Genomic DNA, 17,679 nt, shown 5'->3' on the forward strand with positions numbered 1-17,679 from the left:
TTATGCATACGAGAGCTGGGTGTAGGCTAGAGGTGTGGTGGAGTGGGGGAAGTGAAAGGATTCACCAGAGACAGAATGGGGAGCAGCGGGCAAGACAGGAGAGGTCTGCTGTGCCATGTGGGTTAGCTCCCTGGCCATCTGGGGATCAAACTTGTACTACAGTGGCTGCTAATAGCTTCATAGTGCTGAGACTTAACCCCTTGCACCATCAGGGAATCCCAATAGCTAAAACGTTAATAGAATAAACACTCTTAATATCATGCTTACATATTATAAAAGAACATCAGGATGTATTATATTATACACAATTACAGTAAAACACAATTTGTGTATTTATTTTGTGTGTATATGTATGTGTATGTGCCACATCCTCTAGACTTTACATTCCATTAGGGCAGGGATCAATTTAATTTTTTTCTCTACTGAATGCCCAGAAGTACTATAATGAGGGTTATATATATGGGTGCTCAAGAAATATTTTGCATAAAAAAGTTTTTAAGAATTTAATTTCTAATTAGCTGTTTGAAACAACTGATAGAAATGTGGCAGTTTTTATCCAAACTTCATGTGTCTTTAAAGAACATTTATTTCTTAAATAAAAAAACTTCAAAAAAATTATTTCTTAAATGTTCTTTAAAGCTTAAATTGAGGGGCTTAAATAGACTCAACCTATGAAGCTATCCACAGCCACTGCAGCATGAGTTCGATTCCCAGCCAGGGAGCAGCCCACATCATGCAGCCGACCTCTCCTGACTCGCCCGCTGCTCCCCTCAGCAGTGTATTTCAGTCATTCCACCTGTTCTGTTCCCCACTCTGTCTCTGATGAATCCTCTCACCCCCCACCCCACACTTCTGGCCTATACTCCAGTTCTTGTATGCATAAATAAATAAATCTTTAAAAACATAAAACTTACATTGAGGTATCAAAGAAGATAAAACTCTATTAAACAAGATGTTTTAAACATAATTATGATTCACACATGGTATTAAACAGATAGTGAAAAGATACTGGCACATGCTATAGTTTGGATATTGTGGTGAACACAACATTTCTGCAGAACTTAAAAGATGGTGATAATTTGTTTCACAGGGATAAGAAATCCCAAATGAATCCCTAAGCATACAAAAATCAAAGTGAAGAAATATTTTGTCAGGAGAAGCAGAATCAGTACTGTTAGAGAAGTTAGAAATTGGATGACAGCAAATACCTTATTGTTATAGAGAGGAAGCAACACATTTGGAATTTTATATTAAAAGTCTCAAGTTAAAAAGCATTGGACTGTATACAAGCTGGTGTTTGTCTACATTTGTTTAGCAAGTGGCTTACAGGAAAATAACTTGCAGTAGTGTATAGTGAGTGACAAAAACATTAGCTCTCTCCATTTTGGATGACTTTTCATCTAAGCCTCAGTCTAACAGAACTAGCCAAAGGCATACATAAAAGTGAAAACTACTGACAATTCATCAGTGCAAAAAAGTCTTAAAATGGACTCTCATTGTTCACATTATGAAGCATGTTGATGGCAGGGGGAAAATTCTTGTACCATTTTTAAGTGACTAAAGCAAAAACAGAACTGTTTTTAGAATAAAAAAGTATGTGTATGATAAATGTAAGGAAAACAGATTTTGAAGTTAGATACATCTGGGACGCTATCCTAGTCCTGTCACATGTTAAATCTTGAGCAGTCTATCTTACATGTGTGAATTTACATTTTATCACCTGTCAAACAGTATTCAAAAAATTACCAACCTAATATTTACAAGTAAAGACTGATGAAAATACATTGTTACTTATGTAAATGGCGGGTGATAGGTGGCATTAATGGAATTTGCAGTATGAGAGTGGGGAGGGATAGAAGGCATGAAATACTATTGGAGGGAAATTTACACAATGTTGACTTATGTTGACTTTGAGCACTAACAGTATTATACTTTTTATCATTCTATTTTTCTCTACTTACAAAATTCTCTAGGGTAGACATTAAAACTTTATATTGCAAAATCTTTAATTTAACAGGTACTTCAAGAAAATTGCCTATACAATGAGGAAAAATAGAAACAATATCTATTCTTCATATGAATAATGAGTAGCTATTTAATACTAGTTAATTATTATTGATATATTCAATAGTACTTTTTTAGATTTTCTTTTATATAGATTATGTTTAAATACTAATAGAATTTTGACCAAATGGATGCATTTCACCTAACGAAGGAATTTCACTCCAAGAAGATGGATTACTAGTGATTAAACACCGTTCTTCTGCAGTTCTGGTTCAATCCCCGGCTGCCAGGCGAGGGTCCCACACGGTGCAACAGACCTCTCCTGCCGCCCGCTGCTCCCCTCAGCAGTGTACTTAGGTCCTTCTGCTTGTTCTGCTCCCTGCTCTGGCTCTGGTGAATTCTCTCACCGTCCTGTGCTTCTGACTGTACCCAGTGCTTGTATAAATAAATAAATAAATCTTTAAAAAAAAAAAAAAAAAAAAACCTTGTCCCAGCCATGATTTTCAAGATATCACCTTCTTAAATTATGTTTACCTTTCTGAACTCAGTACCATTAGCACCCACATAGTGCCTTCTGCCATCTATTGAGCTAAGATTATTTCAGTCAGATACCAGTACTTTAATCTTCAGGAAATTAATTTAATCAAATATAGTATTTTATTCTTACTAAAAATCCCTTTATTTTCTCTGGATCAAAGAGTGAGATCATACAATGGGTTCCCATTTTCTAAAAGACTGCTATCAACCCCAGTATCCTAACTTGTTTAGTTACAGATGGTCTCTTATCCTTTGGGAACCATTAATAGTACTCCATTAGAAATCTAAATCCTAGAAATGCTGTAAGATTAAAAATAAAGCCCTCATCCAAGAAAATAATTAGTTTAGTACAAAGATGACTGGAAAAAAAGAGTTAATTTCTCTCCTCTCATAAACAGTACAAATAACCTGTTTTGTGAAAACATCAGAGAAGACAATACAATGAAATCTAATAAAATCCCTTTGAATTTTCCAAGTGCTTATCTCAAACTAGGGATGAGAGAGATTTCAGGAAGCTCTCCTGCAGTTTTATTTCAAATGAAGAACTTTAAATCTCAAGTTTCCAAAGAAACAAACTGGAGACACTGTGCATGCTGTTGCGCCACTTTAAAACAAACAATAAACATAAGACCAATGTCTTACCATGCATCCCTTCATACAGGTATTGTCCAAAACCATGTCTGTCTTTGAAATATCACAAATAAGTCTCTACCCTCACAGCAAGATAAAAATCTTGTGTTTCTGTGTAGCACAACACAAAGATGTTCTTGTCAATGTGTAATACTTAAAGCCATGCTTTTTCACAGAACTTTCTTTTAAATCCTTTTCCATTGAGGGTCTAAAACCTTAGGTAAATTCTCATCAGTCTCTACTTGCTCCAATATTATAATCAACCAGAGGTTTCAAGTAACTTTTCTTCGAATCTCTATCTTCCCCTGAAGAAATAGTCTCAGGCACTCACTATAACTAAGCTATGACACTATTTATATGATTAGTTGAGCTGTGTATCAGTATGTGAGCTGGGGAAAGCTGCTGTATCAATTTCCAGAAGGTGATTATCTGCTCTTAAAAAAGTATATATTTCAACAACATTTTGCCAGAGTTCAGAAGCTTGAGCTGGGAGGTATAAGAACCAAACACAAAGATCCAGAATTTTATTTTTCCTGTCTGCTTCTGTACACAAGTAATCACTTTTATAAGAAACAATTTTTTCACCCAACACCCTAAATTTGTGGTTTTAAAAATTCAGACAGGTATAAAATAACCTGGCTATTTCAAATGACTTCTATTGATTTGTCATCACAAAATTGTCAGCTTCTGAAACACTGGCTATATATACTGCTGTGCTGGTAAACTGACTCTCCAGGATTAAAAAAAACAAGTGCTGGTTTGTAGCATTTGCCAATTTCCATGGTATAAATACTTTCACCATAGCCGATTTCAAGCTACTAATGCAAAGTCAACCTGTTTGCAAAATTCCTGAAAATTTAACAAGCAATTCTAATATGAGCCAGTACGAGTTGGCTCCAGTATACCACTGGATATAGATTTTTCTAACACTAAGAATTTAGTGTTATATAATTTAGAAATGCTGAAATCTATATGATAAGCCTCTCCTTCCTTAAAAATTTCATTAAATGGCATAATATCCCTAAATATTTTTTTTTAATTTTTTTCGAGGTAACAACCGTTACAACACTATGATTTAGAGCTACAGGATCACACCCGTCAGGTATATGTTACCACACCACACTCACTGCCAAGGCACCCATAGCCTTACACCATGGTCCAGTGTGCCTCCTCCCTATTTTGGGAGAACCCAGAGAATTTAACAATAGAAATTAGCAATAGGTCTTCCAAACTTCCCATTTTATGAAAATGAATTAAAAAGGCCACTTCCCCATTGACTTATTTCAAGGAAAGTTCCTAAAGAGATGCAAAGGATATTTGATAGAAAATATCAAATTTCTATATAATATTTGGCAAAAATGGGAAATTCTAGGGTACTAGGGAGTACTACTTCTCTAGTAAGGGAGCCTATACCATTTATTATTTATTCATTATTCTTTATTAATACAGTTTTCTCAAAACTAATAAAAAGATATTCTGCATTGTGCATATGATAAGGTAGGGTAGCAATATCTATGCAATGCTAGGGCTGTTACAAGGAGTGGGGAAAGCTGTTTCAGACTGGGTGGTAAGAAAGATTTCTCTAAACTGAGTCCTGAATTACAGCAGGACTCAACAATACCAAGATCATCCTAGATAAAAGAAAAAACAAACATAAACGTCCAATGGCTGGAACGATTTTAATCTGTTTCATGATCAGAAAGGAGACCTATATGAGCAAAGGTAGGCAAGTAGCAGGTCTTGAAGGCTGAGAAAAGAGTTATTTTATACTAAAGTTGTAGAAATCCAGTGAAGGACTATAAAGAGAGGTATGACTTATAGGTTATCTATCATGCATAAAGAATAAGTAATGTAAATTATTTTAAATATTACTGAGTTCATGGAGGTTGTCTCTCATGTATGTTACTGATTAATGATGACTAAAAGCAAAACTTATCATGTTAATGAGAAATTCTTATAATTGAAACTCTTGGGAACCATAGTATTATAAATCTTACATTTATTTTAATTTCAAACCACTGACTCTAAAATAACTCTTACATATTAAGAGAAAATGAGGTCTCCTGTCCAAGTTTAAGCTTTCTCCAGATGGCTGAAAGTTGTTCAGTTTCCATTCACAGATTCTCTTTAGATTAGTTAATCTCTTTTCACCTACCAAACAATAGTAATATGCCTACAACAGCTTAGAAATGAGAAAATTAATATCTGATCTCTTCATTTTGCAAAGAATTCTAGGTACTTTAAAATATAATAGTCACTTGATTGTTATGAAGAATGATTATCTGCTAAAGCAACTGAAAAGTGTAATGGCAACTTCAAAAATCAACTTTTTGAGTAAAAAGAACTCAACTCACTAAACCTCCTTGACTCACAAATGTCAATTTTAGGCTCAAATATAAAAAGAAGAAATAAATGTAGTTTTAAGGTCAATTTCACCTATAGGTCAGTTGCTGAAATTGGAAATTGTTAAGTCTGAATTGCCACAGAAAGCTGTAGCTCTTTTACTCAGATAAAGCCACTGCAGGGTTCTGTAACAGTTTCTAACTGCAGAATTAGGATAACTCCTTCCATCATCTGTGAAGTATTCAATTAATTACCTATAAGCAAGAAAAACTTCTGGAGTAGTTTTCTCACCCCCCAACTGTTAAGATTCTGCCCAGTGGATCCTATTTGTTGCTCTAACAGCTTTCCTGAATGAACTCTAATAGGTCTAAGCTGACTTAGAGCTAAGAAATATCAATCAATCCTGCTTTTTTAAGATAAAATTCAATTCTGTAATGCTATTGACCAATTTAGATATCCCCTCAAAACAGAATATCTATTTTTATTAAGCGTTAGATGATATATCAACCTAGTCTACTAACTCTGGTATAGCTATTCCAAACTTATAGCAAGAGCAATAATGAAGAAATCAAAACTATTTGCATCATTTATGCCTGTAATCAATATTTGATACATGAAGCTTGTGAATCACTAGGTAAAAAATATAATAACATAGTCCCTAGGTGACAGTAGTGTTTTTGTCTATTATACACAAATTGCAAATTTTTTCCAGTTCCCATTTCATTTCTTTTTCCCCAATCATTTTAAACTAGATGAATATCCAAATGACATTTAGGTGTTTTAAATCTAAAGAAAAATGATTGTACAAAGGAGAAGATACTTAAGCAAAAAAAAAAAAAGTTTTTGCCCAAAATACCACTCAAGCTTTTTCCTTTTCAACTAATATTCTCAATCTTATTCTCAATAACTGCAAACAATACTAAATAGTATTTGAAATCATAGTCAGATGTTAATAGATAAAACGGACATGTACTGAAGGAAAAGAAAATCATTGCTTTTTTACGGACTATTCATCAATTTTCAAAAAGTCAACATTAAAAGCTTCCCATTCAGCTATACAAATCAAATAGCTGATTTAAGGTATTTTTTACATTTCAGAGGTATATTTTACATTTACTTCCTACTAGTAACTCTGTCTTCAAAAGAGCCCAAATGAAACTCTTGCCCTATAAGCAACTCTCTCATTTCACAGAAGAACTCTGGGGGTTCACAGATGTATCGTAAAGTGTTTTTCATGAGCATAAAAAAGTCCATCATACATTATATCACAGAGAATAAGACCTATGTGGCCTGATGTACTATGAATTAGCTCAATTTCTGAAGTTTAGTTACGTAAGCCACATTACAGACCTGCGATAAGGAAGAAAATATTTGACATATGTTTATATGCCCAATTGCAATTCAACAAATTTAAAGCAATTTTCTATCATTCAAACATATACACAATTGATGTCTCTTAGAATTCACTTATTTTCAACAAGATCACACCATGAACATTTACTAAGTTCCTCGCCACTGAGGATGGTACCACCTACAAGGCACATATTTCATGTCATCATATTGCCTAATCCTTTGAGGCACACTAACATGTACTTTCACCTTGATGTATTATGCACTTTCATTATAATTATTGTCATGGCTTGATTATAAAACTGATCATCGAAATTATTTTAAAAAAATTCTTTTGTTCACATACTTTGCTTCAATTTGTGAGATAAAATACCTTATATCTTGTCTTTTAATTATTTTTTTAATTGAGGTAACATTGGTTTACAACACTGTATATGAACTAGGGAATAGATTCATACCTTCTCAGTGTATGCAGAAGCACTAATTTAAAGGAATAGATGCACTACTATACTCATTAAATTCTTTACAATAGCTGAGTTATAGATGCAACATAAGTGCCCAGTGACAAAAGAGTGGATTAAGAAATACCTTACATTTTAAATTACCATTTGTGTTTGAATTCAGTGTCAGAAAAATGTTTCTCTATCAAACCTGACCCCTATTCCCCAAATGTGTATACTTTATATTGGCTAAAAATGATAGCTTGGATGATTCATTATTTCCTCTGAAAATCAGAAAACTAGAGCAAAATGTAACCCTGTCACAGTGACCTACAGTTTTTAGGAGGCAGATCATTTACTTTGGTGAACTTAGATTAATTTCATCTCTGAGCAGCTTAGTTTGCATTAGGCTTTTTTATATATTAGACCCTTTAAGACAACCTAAAGGGAGAACGTGAATATATTGAGAATTTTTTAAAATAACTAAAATTTAAAAATTAAACAACTATGTTTCTAGATGTAAAAGCTCCAGGGTTTCCAGGCTTCTTCATCAAAAGGGAAAAATTAACCAAAAAAGACATGAGTCATCATCCTACTACCAAAAATATTTATTAAGTGGCTACTCTGTGTTCTGCAATGAATAGCCTCACCTCATTTAAGTCTCACAATGACTCACTAGGTGTGCAGTGGTGGAACAGCGGCAAAGAAAAGTTACATAAGCTATCCAGTGTCACACAACAAGTACATGACAGGTAAAGTCAGGACTTAACAGAAAAATCTGTTTGACGTCTAAGCCACACTGTACTAAATTATTTGACTTCTCAGCCCTCAATACTGAACTGCATTGATAATTCGAAGAACTGTTCCCAATCACAGAATCCAAAAGCAAATGTTCTTCCCACATTTTAAAAAAGGTATCTTTGATTCTGTAAAACTAAGAGCACTGTGTAAGGATAATATGACCTTTAATCCACAGAGAGCATATCATACTTTCAAAACAATTCCACCTCTAACATTTCATTCTATTACTGCCACAAACCTGCACAGTAGGGAGACCAGATGTTATATAACCCTATATAACAGATAAGAAAATGGAGGCACGAAGGGGTTAGATGCTTGTCAAGATCTAGTTAGAGATTAAAGTTGGACTCAGGGGTACTGACTACCAGACTAAAATAAACACTTTTCACACTTGCCCATATTACATGCACATTCCTATACTCACTGTATCTCATTCAAGACTTTTGTTCCTCTCTCTCTCTCTCTCTCTCTCTCTCTCACCTTGCCTTCAGTCATTTTAATGTTAAAACTCACTTAGGCAAAGACTTCACAAATCCACTGCACCAAAGTCAGCAAAAGGCTGTAGTCACTGACAAAAAGTCTATGATTTATGTATTTATATTTTTTCTTGCATTTTAAAAGGACAGGTTTAGTAGAAAAAGGAGAAAGAAAAAGAGAGAGACCTGCATAGTCACAGGTGGGCAGGAGAGCTGCCCAATTCTATGATTTAAAAAATCCTGTGATAGTTCATTCAGAAAGATTCCCTTTCTGATTTTATTCATTCTCCACATTATAGAAGTTTGAGCATGTCTGGTGACTTTTACAGAAAGAAAACCTACCTCTCATACAGAAACACCTCTAGAATTCAGCAACAGAATTCAACTTATTTTGACTCCAGTGTGCCCACAACTATTCTCTCCTCTGTGTTCAGCACAGGCCCTTTCTGTTTCTCTCCTTCCCTTCTTAAAATCCTGCTTCAGATGGACTTGATAAATCAATATTGAGGTAAAATACACAAGAAATTACTATCAGTTTGGATCAATATCTGTACTTGAGTTTAAAATCAAAAGGAAGCTCTCATTATGCTTCTATGATAAAAATATAATATTCCAAAAAGAACTGCAAAACATCATCATTGTATAATTAACATACTATAACCTATAATATAAATGTATCTCAAAGAAGTCTGAACATAAGATACTAAACTTGAAACAATTTCCTTGCACACATTTTTATGATAGAAATATAATACACTGAACTTATAATGGTCTAGGCATTATAATTTAATGAGTTAACTACCTTAAATTTTCACTGAAGAAGAAAGAATAAGAAGAGGAAGCTAAGGAGCAAGGTAAATATCTTGAATTCACTGTCCATCATCATCTTGCACCATGTTGTCCTTTAAAGGTTTGTCATTTGCAGTGGCAAACAGTTAATATTTATTATATTCCCAACTTAACAATTATAGGTTCAAATTCAGTGTCCAGGGAAACACCAGCAATAGTGACTGATAGGTCTAAAATTTAACCATAATTATCCACAAGATGATTTAAAAAACAACTCAGAATTGCTACTGGCATGAGTAATATTTATGGAAGTAAGCCATACCTACAAATCTGAGAAGTCTGTCCTAAAATTGTATCCTTTGTGAAATAAGGTCACAATCATCAATGACAGAGAGACAAAAGAAACAGAAAAGCCATAAAGAAATTCAGGCAGGCCATAAAGCCAAAGAGGCGAGTATAATAAATAAATGGAGAAGACAAGCGGCTCGTAACACAAAGTACACTTGAATTACAAACAACCTATTTGCAGGTACCTGATCTAACCCTGTCTAAATGTCTGCAGCCAGCCAAAAGGGGAGCAAGGTCCCAGAAGAAAGTGATGGGCTATGGAAGGTAGGAGAGTTGGCCCCTGAAGTTATGGAACACTGAGCTATGCAGGACCCAGAGATAAAGAGCTTACAGAATAAACCCAAAGGGAATTCAGACAGATCTGAACCCATGATATTGTCACTTTAACCTGAGCAGCTAGAAGGAACAGAAGGATTCAGAGGGCAGACAAGAAGCAGTGGTTCCCAGGATTTCAGGGAACTCCTCCATGGAGTGGTTAGTTATGACCTACCCACCTGCAGGAATGTGTTATTAAACCTCTAGGAACTATTGGACACTCTACATAAAGGCCTTCCTGTTTCAACTGTTTGGCCACTCTCTGGAATGAATGGGCAGAACACAGAAAGGGAGGAAGAGATGTGAAGAATGGGAGGTAATCCAAGATGACACTCTAACTCTCCTGGTGCACAGAGTCTGGGTTAAGGAAGGGAGATACCTAGAAGATGTTTTCAGTATTTCTACTTGAGTGTTTTTATACATGTTATTGCACCTTAACCTACCATAAGAACATGCAGAAAGAATGCAGTCATACCAGTTAGAAAAGGGGTTAATAAAATATTTAACAGCTGCTTCAGATGCATCAATTTGCCCTTACATAGTAGTCTGCCCAGGCTGACCCTTATATCACTTATTTATTTAACAAGCATTTCCTGCATATTTCAAAAAGGGTATTGGTTACACAGGGATAATGATATAGAGTCTTTTGTCTTCTTAAAGCTAAATATTTAGTAATAGAGGAAAAACAACACAGAGGTAAAGAGCAAATATTACTCAAATAGAGACATTGTTTGGAATGTATATAACTGGGGGCTAATGTAGGGAATTGAAATAAAGATTTGTCTGAAAAATGTCATGTTTAGGCTGAGATTTAAGGATAGAAGGGTCACCCTATAGAAGATCTAAGAGCAAGGTATTTGAAACAGAAGGAACAGAATGTTTTCAGGCTCATGTTTGTGGAAGGAAGCCCCCACAAGCCTTTGATGGACAGAAAGGATGGCCAGAGATGAATTTGGAGACATAAGCAGGGACTCATTAAGGTAGGACCTTATAGATGGTAGAAAGAACTGGATTCATAGTCAATAGAAAAAGAAATAGTGAGTGACATTGTCTGATTTATGTTTTAAAAATAGTAGAATTTCAAAGAATGAACTGTGATGAATGCCAATGGAGGGAGAGGGGAAGGAAAGTTCTGAAGAAATGCTATTGCACAAATTTCAAGCAAGACATAATGACTTAGATTAAGAGGGTGACAGAAGAGATGGGCAGAAGTGTGAATAAACTGAGTGATATTTTGCAAGTAGAAGCTGTAGGAATTACTGGCAGATAGGATGGAAGAGGGAGAAAGTGAAAGGAATCAGTGACAAATTTCCTGCTTCAACAACTAAATAAACACTGATACTATACTGAGATGGTGTATCTTTTTTTTAAGATTTATTTATTTATTTATTTATACAAGCACTGGGTACAGTCAGAAGCGCGGGAGGGTGAAAGAATTCACCAGAGCCAAAGCGGGGAACAGAACAGGCAGACCGATGAAATACACTGCTGAGGGGAGCAGTAGGCGCAGCAGGAGAGGTCTGCGCACCATGTGGGACCCTCACCGGTTGGTGGGGATCAAACTGGCACTGCAGAGGCTGCGGGTAGCTTTGTAGCTTAGCGCTCAACTGCTGCACCACCACGGGAGGCCCAGAGATGGTGTATACTTTATGAAGTTACAGGAGACCAAACAAACCTAAGGTTGCAGTCCAGGGAGAGCAGTTCACAATGAGGATTGAGAAATACCAGAAACAGGGAAGTATAGATTAGGGAAGCAACGGGAAGGAGGCATTTAAAGAAGGAATAATTTTTTCTTTAGATTCCTGACAGAGACATATTTCCCAATATAATTAGATTTTTTGAAAGATTTATTTATTTATGCATACAAGAGCTGGGGTACAGGCCAGAGGTGCGTGGGGTGAGAAGAGTCACCAGAGACAGAGTGGAGAACAGAACAGGCAGACTGATTGAAATACACTGAAGGCTGGATTTAAGTAAGGGAATGAGGTAAGAAATGGTTGATGAAATAGAAGGAGAAACACTTTTGGCTTTTGGTAAAGGTGAGACTGACAGCCATAAAAAGGGGAGCAGCAGGTAAGACAGCCATAAAAAGGGAAGCAGCCAGTAAGACAGGAGAGGTCTGCTGCACCATGTGGGTTGCTCCCTGGCCAGCTGGGACCGAGCTTGTGCTTCAGAGGCTGTGGATTGCTTCATAGCGGTGCTTAACCCCTTGCGTCACCAGGGAGGCCCCCAATATAATTAGTTTTAAACCACTAGTATTTCTAGTTCTGATACATATAATCAACCATTATAAATGAATATTGTGCTTTAGTGTAGCAACTATAAGTACTGCTCTCCACTGTGCTGATTTTTTAAAATCACCTAAAAATACTTTTACTATGGCTTTATTCCTGAGATTACTTTAAATAAAAGGGTATCACAGCAACTGAAACTTGCTTGGAAATAGAATTACTTGAAAGAAAGCCAATATGACTTACTGTCCTCCTCCACATTTAAAAAACCACACACAATACACATATAGCACACATATTAAAATAGATAGTGTACTAAAATCTGCAAAGATTATTGTGGTAAGGTTACATGAAAAGAAGGTCACGTTATCTGTTCAAAATAAATCTTGAATACCATAAATGTCTGATTCTTCATTTATCAGAGTAAAAGGCAATCAATACGAATTAAATCAAATTTAGCCATTTTTTGAGTGAAGGATTCCTTAGTACAGAGGAAATAAACTTGTTAATAACCTGACAGGTTAATCTATATAAGAAACTTGCTTAACAGATTTGATTCTCATGCCAAGTAATTGCAGATAAAAAATCTTTAGGTAGAAAGGCAGGCAAAAGAGAATGTGAAAGTGATTCAATATTAATCATAAGTTGACTCATTTCACATCATGTAAGCCTCATTACCCTCCCCTCCATTGATTTCCTAAGCTTAGAATTGTATTGTAAATGACACCATTCGGAGAAATGACTGCACCATGAGGATCATTAACGTTTCTGTAGCAAATATAGTATTTTGGAGTGCTAAATATCAGTAAAGCAAAGTTATTGCTCACAGTTAATAAAATGTGTACCTTATTTCAGTTTTGACTCCTAAAGTTATTTCATGTTCATTATTTATTTCTTATGTTTATGGACAATTTTAACCATTAAAGCCAGTTTTTAGCCACCTTAAATTCTTTTGAAAACATAGTGGGGAGTAAAATATATTAGCTAAAGTATACACTTCTTAATATGATTCTAATTTAACTTTTTGGGAAATGATTACATGTTAAGTCACCTATTCATTGATACTCAGTTCATGTCCAGTTGAAATTTTGCCAAAAAATCATGGAACCAGATGCTCCATTGTAACTTACATGAAAATTAGCATATAGTTTTTTTTTTTTATCTTCTCCCTGATATACCTACAATTAGCTTCCATAGCATACTATGGGAACAAACCATCAATATGTTACCTTTTTCCTTAATGAAAGTCCCAAAAGTAATTTTCAACTTTTTATGGCTGTCAGTCACACCTTTTGCAAAGGACAAAAGTGTTTCTCCTTCTATTTCATCAACCATTTCTTACCTCATTCCCTTACTTAAATCCAGCCTTCAGTTTTCTCTTCCTTAAACTGCATGACCCTTCTTTGCCATTTAATAGCAAATGGTCTTTGGATATGTATTTCAGCTTGTTATTCTGGACTTGTCACTCAGCTTGGGATAGCACAAATCTACTATAAATAAAACTCCTGCTTCACTAGTTCCAATCGATTCCTCTTTGGGATTTCTGATTATTTTGCAACCCAGTGGGTTAACTCCAAAGTTCTTATCTTTGCCTGCTATCACTTTTCTTTCAGGAAAACTTACTTAGCATTTACTTCCTTATGGTGTTATTAATAAAATTTCTATTAAGTCAGATCTTTTTGTAAGTTATTAGATAGAACATTCTCACCTAAGATTATCAGAGTAATTCCAAGTTTCAATCATTCTTCACCCACACTGATTATCAGAGTCAATTGCGGAGATTTTTCAAAGATCTCTAGGACATGCTCCCAAAATTTATTTCAGTTGGTCTAAGATATGACCCAGGTGTTGGTGTAGATACCATCATATAAATGCCATAGCATATGAAACCTATTTTAATCACATGGAAAAATGTAAAAAATATTTAAAATTGTGTTAAACCTAAACTTTCATATCTAATTTACTATTTTTTTTTCTCCTCAGGTTTAAAGTTTGATTCTTTAAGGAAAAAATAACAAAAATGGTATATGAAAGTACTGTCAATCCATAATAACATATTGGGAGACATAAAAAATGTGGCCAAAAAAACTTGGCACTTAAAGTTTGCAAAATTGTAAATACTAAACTTTAAAAATAAAATAACACATTTAGAGGAACATAAGAAATTCTCAATTATGAAATTTGTTGAAGTCATTGCAAAGAATAGAAGTTTAATGGGATATTTATTCTCTTAAATTCTCTCTTTTGTTTGCTTACATGATATCGATCTACTAATATCTCTTCTCCTTCTCTCCTTATTCCTCTGCTTTCTCTACCTCCGTCCTCATTCCTCCCCCAGTCTCTGTCTCAGTCTCTGTACCAGCTCCTCCTTCTTGCCAATTTATTTAATATTTGTAGTTACTGGGACTCTATTCTAGGCCTTTGTTTCTTTTTCAATTTTAAATAATCTTGCTTAAAGTACTCCAGATATGATGGTGATACATTTTCTAGACTTCCAGCTGATAGGTTTCTTGCCTACACAGGAGCCTCAAACTCATCATGGCCACAACTGAAAGTCTCTTCCTTCCCAACCAAACTGCTTTTCCTCTGGGACTCTCAACCTTCACAAGGAACATCACCCCATCTCAAATGCTACACACCTAGAGGGGATTTTTGACCTTATCCCATCACATACACTTCATATCTAGTCACCAAGAAACTCTTGATCATTTCCACCTCTTAAATTTTTCTTAAATCTATCTGCCTCTTAGTCAGCTTCATGCCACTTCTATCTTAAAATACCTTCATCTGTTCATTGGAATTTGCTTCCCCATCCCCAAAATGATCCCCTGCCTCCACACTTAATCCCCTCCAGTCCTTTGTACTTGTAAAAAAAATCCAAATAAGGTCGCTACCTGAGTTAGTAACACCGTACCAACATAAATTTACTGGGTTTTACACTACGTTATGTTAAGTAACATATGATCATAGAGAGAAACTGGGTAAAATATACATCAACACCCTCTACACTATTTTTTGCAAATTCTTGTGAGTCTTAAACCATTTTAAAATAGTTATTTTAAAAACTCATGTCTAATTACATTCTTTGCTTTCTGCCCCACCTCTTCGTTTTTAAAATTGAAGTGCCATGGTTTTATATCCTTGTTAGTGTTCTGACACTATAGGATTCCTCTCTTAGGTGTAGTCACCACAGAACTCCCACCACCAAAACACCAGAGTCCTGGGGGTGAAAGGGAGACAGGGGACCATCATGTACCATATCTCCTTAAAATCCTAATTAACTTCCAGGCCTCCCTGGTGGCACGAGTTAAGTTGCAGCCCGATGAAGCTATCCCAGCCACCACAGCACAAGTTCCATCCCTGGCTGGCCAGGGAGCAGCCCACAGGGTGCAGCAGACCTCTCCTGTCTCACCCACTGCTCCCCTCAGCAGTGTATTTCAGTCACTCTGCTGTTCTGTTCCCCACTCTGTCTCTGGTGAACCTTTTATCCCCCACCACCTCTGGCCTGCACCCAGTTATATGCATAGTAAATATTTTTTTTTAAAAAATCATCAATTTTAAAAAAAGATGTGATTTTAAATACCTAATGAAGAAAAGAGGCTTATATATACATATATAGAGACAGATATGTACACACACACACGTACCAGTTCTAGGAAAAGCTCTATAGAAGTATATAGATTCACCTCCAAAAAAAGGTATAACAAAGGAGGAATTAGAAAAGATTGGCATTCACTATTATTTTCTCCACTAGTGTGCTACTATACGTGCTCAACTTTCTACTTTCCCAGTGTACTTTATAGTATCACAGAGTACTCAGTATCTACATAAAGCACTTTGAAGTCTACAGTGTGCTACAATGAATACCATATTATTCCAAGAATCAAAAGGTTCTGAGTACAAAAAAAAAAAATCATAGGTTAGAAATTCAAGCCCTTATTTAAAAGTAAGGAAGCTAACAAGATCAGAGATAACTGATGTAACAACCAGGATTAGAATGCAGTTTGCCTGGAATCCAGGTGACAAAATTCTGCCCACATTTGAATATGATTTTAGGATTTTCAATAACTGTAACAATTTGTAAATATTTCCATCTCATATAGGAAACATTTGGTTTTATTTTTATTGTAATTGAAGTACTATTATTTTACATCCTTGCTAGTGTTTTGAAAGTATAGGTTGTGGGCCTCCCTGGTGGCGCAAGAGGTTAAGATGCAACCTGTGAAGTTATCCACAACCTCTGCAGCACAAGTTCAAACCCAGGCTGGCCAGGGAGCACAGCAAACCTCTCCTGATTCGCCTGCTGCTCCCCTTAGCAGTGTATTTCGGTCAATCTGCCTGTTCTGCTCCCCACTCTGTCTCTGGGGAATCCTCTCACCCTCCGCACCTTTGGCCTGTACCCCAGCGCTTGTGAGTGTAAATAAATCTTTAAAAAAATGAAAGCATAGGATGCCCCCACACACCCGCAGTAGTCACTGTAGCCTTCACTCCACCAAAGCACCCCACAGTTCTCTACAAGAGTCCTTTGTGATCCTCCCTTCTTCCCCGGCTTTCATGCCTCCACTCCTCCTCGCGCTCTGAAAGCCAAAGATCTAGTTTTCGAGGGTTGATTTTAAAATTTGTCTTTGTTTGGATTTTCTACATTCCACATATAAATGACAACATCAGGTATTTATCTTTCTTCTTTTGGCTTTTTCATTTAGTATAAACCTTTCCAGCTCCAACCATGTTTCTGCAAATGGCATGAGTTTATCTTTTTTTGATTGCTGAATAATAATCCACTGTGTATATGAGCAAAATCTTCTGGATCCACTCATCTGTTTGTGGGGCACTTAGGAAGTTTCCATATCTCGGTTATTGTAAATACTGATGCTATCAACGTGGAGTATATGTTTCCTTTCTGAATTAGGTGTTCTGTAATTTTTTGGTAGAATCCTAAGTGTGGAATTGCTGGGTAGTATGGCTAACCCATCTTTAGTTTTTTGAGAGTCTACAGCTGCTTTAAAGAGGGGCTAGATCAGTCTACATTACCACCAACAGTGTAAAAGGGTTCCTCTTTCTCCACATTCTCACCAAAAATTGTTGTTGCTGGTCTTTTTGATATGGCTCACTCCCACTGGTGTGAGGTGGTATCTCATTGTGGTTTTGATTAACATCGTCCTAATGATAAGTGATGATGAACTTGTTTTCATGTGCCTGTTGGCCATCTCTCTCTCTCTGTGTGTGTGTGTATGTGTGTGTGTGTACATTTTTTTTTGGGGGGGGAGTACCTATTTTGCTTTTCTGTCCATTTTTTTTTATTGAGTTACTTGTTTATGTTGAGTTGTAATAGTTCTTTGTAGATCTTGGAGTAGATCTTGGCTACCACTCCATTTTAGTTATAACCTCTTTTGCTGTTGAAATCTAAAAGTACAA

General features: G+C 35.8%; 1 protein-coding gene across 2 annotated transcripts in view; it reads right to left on the minus strand.

Annotated features, from left to right (window-relative positions):
* The window catches only part of PRKG1 (protein kinase cGMP-dependent 1), a gene marked incomplete at both ends in the record, with an annotated part of 1,336,641 nt that overhangs the window by 1,166,326 nt on the left and 152,636 nt on the right, over window positions 1–17,679 (minus strand). The window lies entirely within an intron of this gene.

Source organism: Talpa europaea (assembly GCF_964194135.1).
Source record: "Talpa europaea genome assembly, chromosome: 10".
In the NCBI taxonomy this organism is placed as follows: Eukaryota; Metazoa; Chordata; class Mammalia; order Eulipotyphla; family Talpidae; genus Talpa; species Talpa europaea.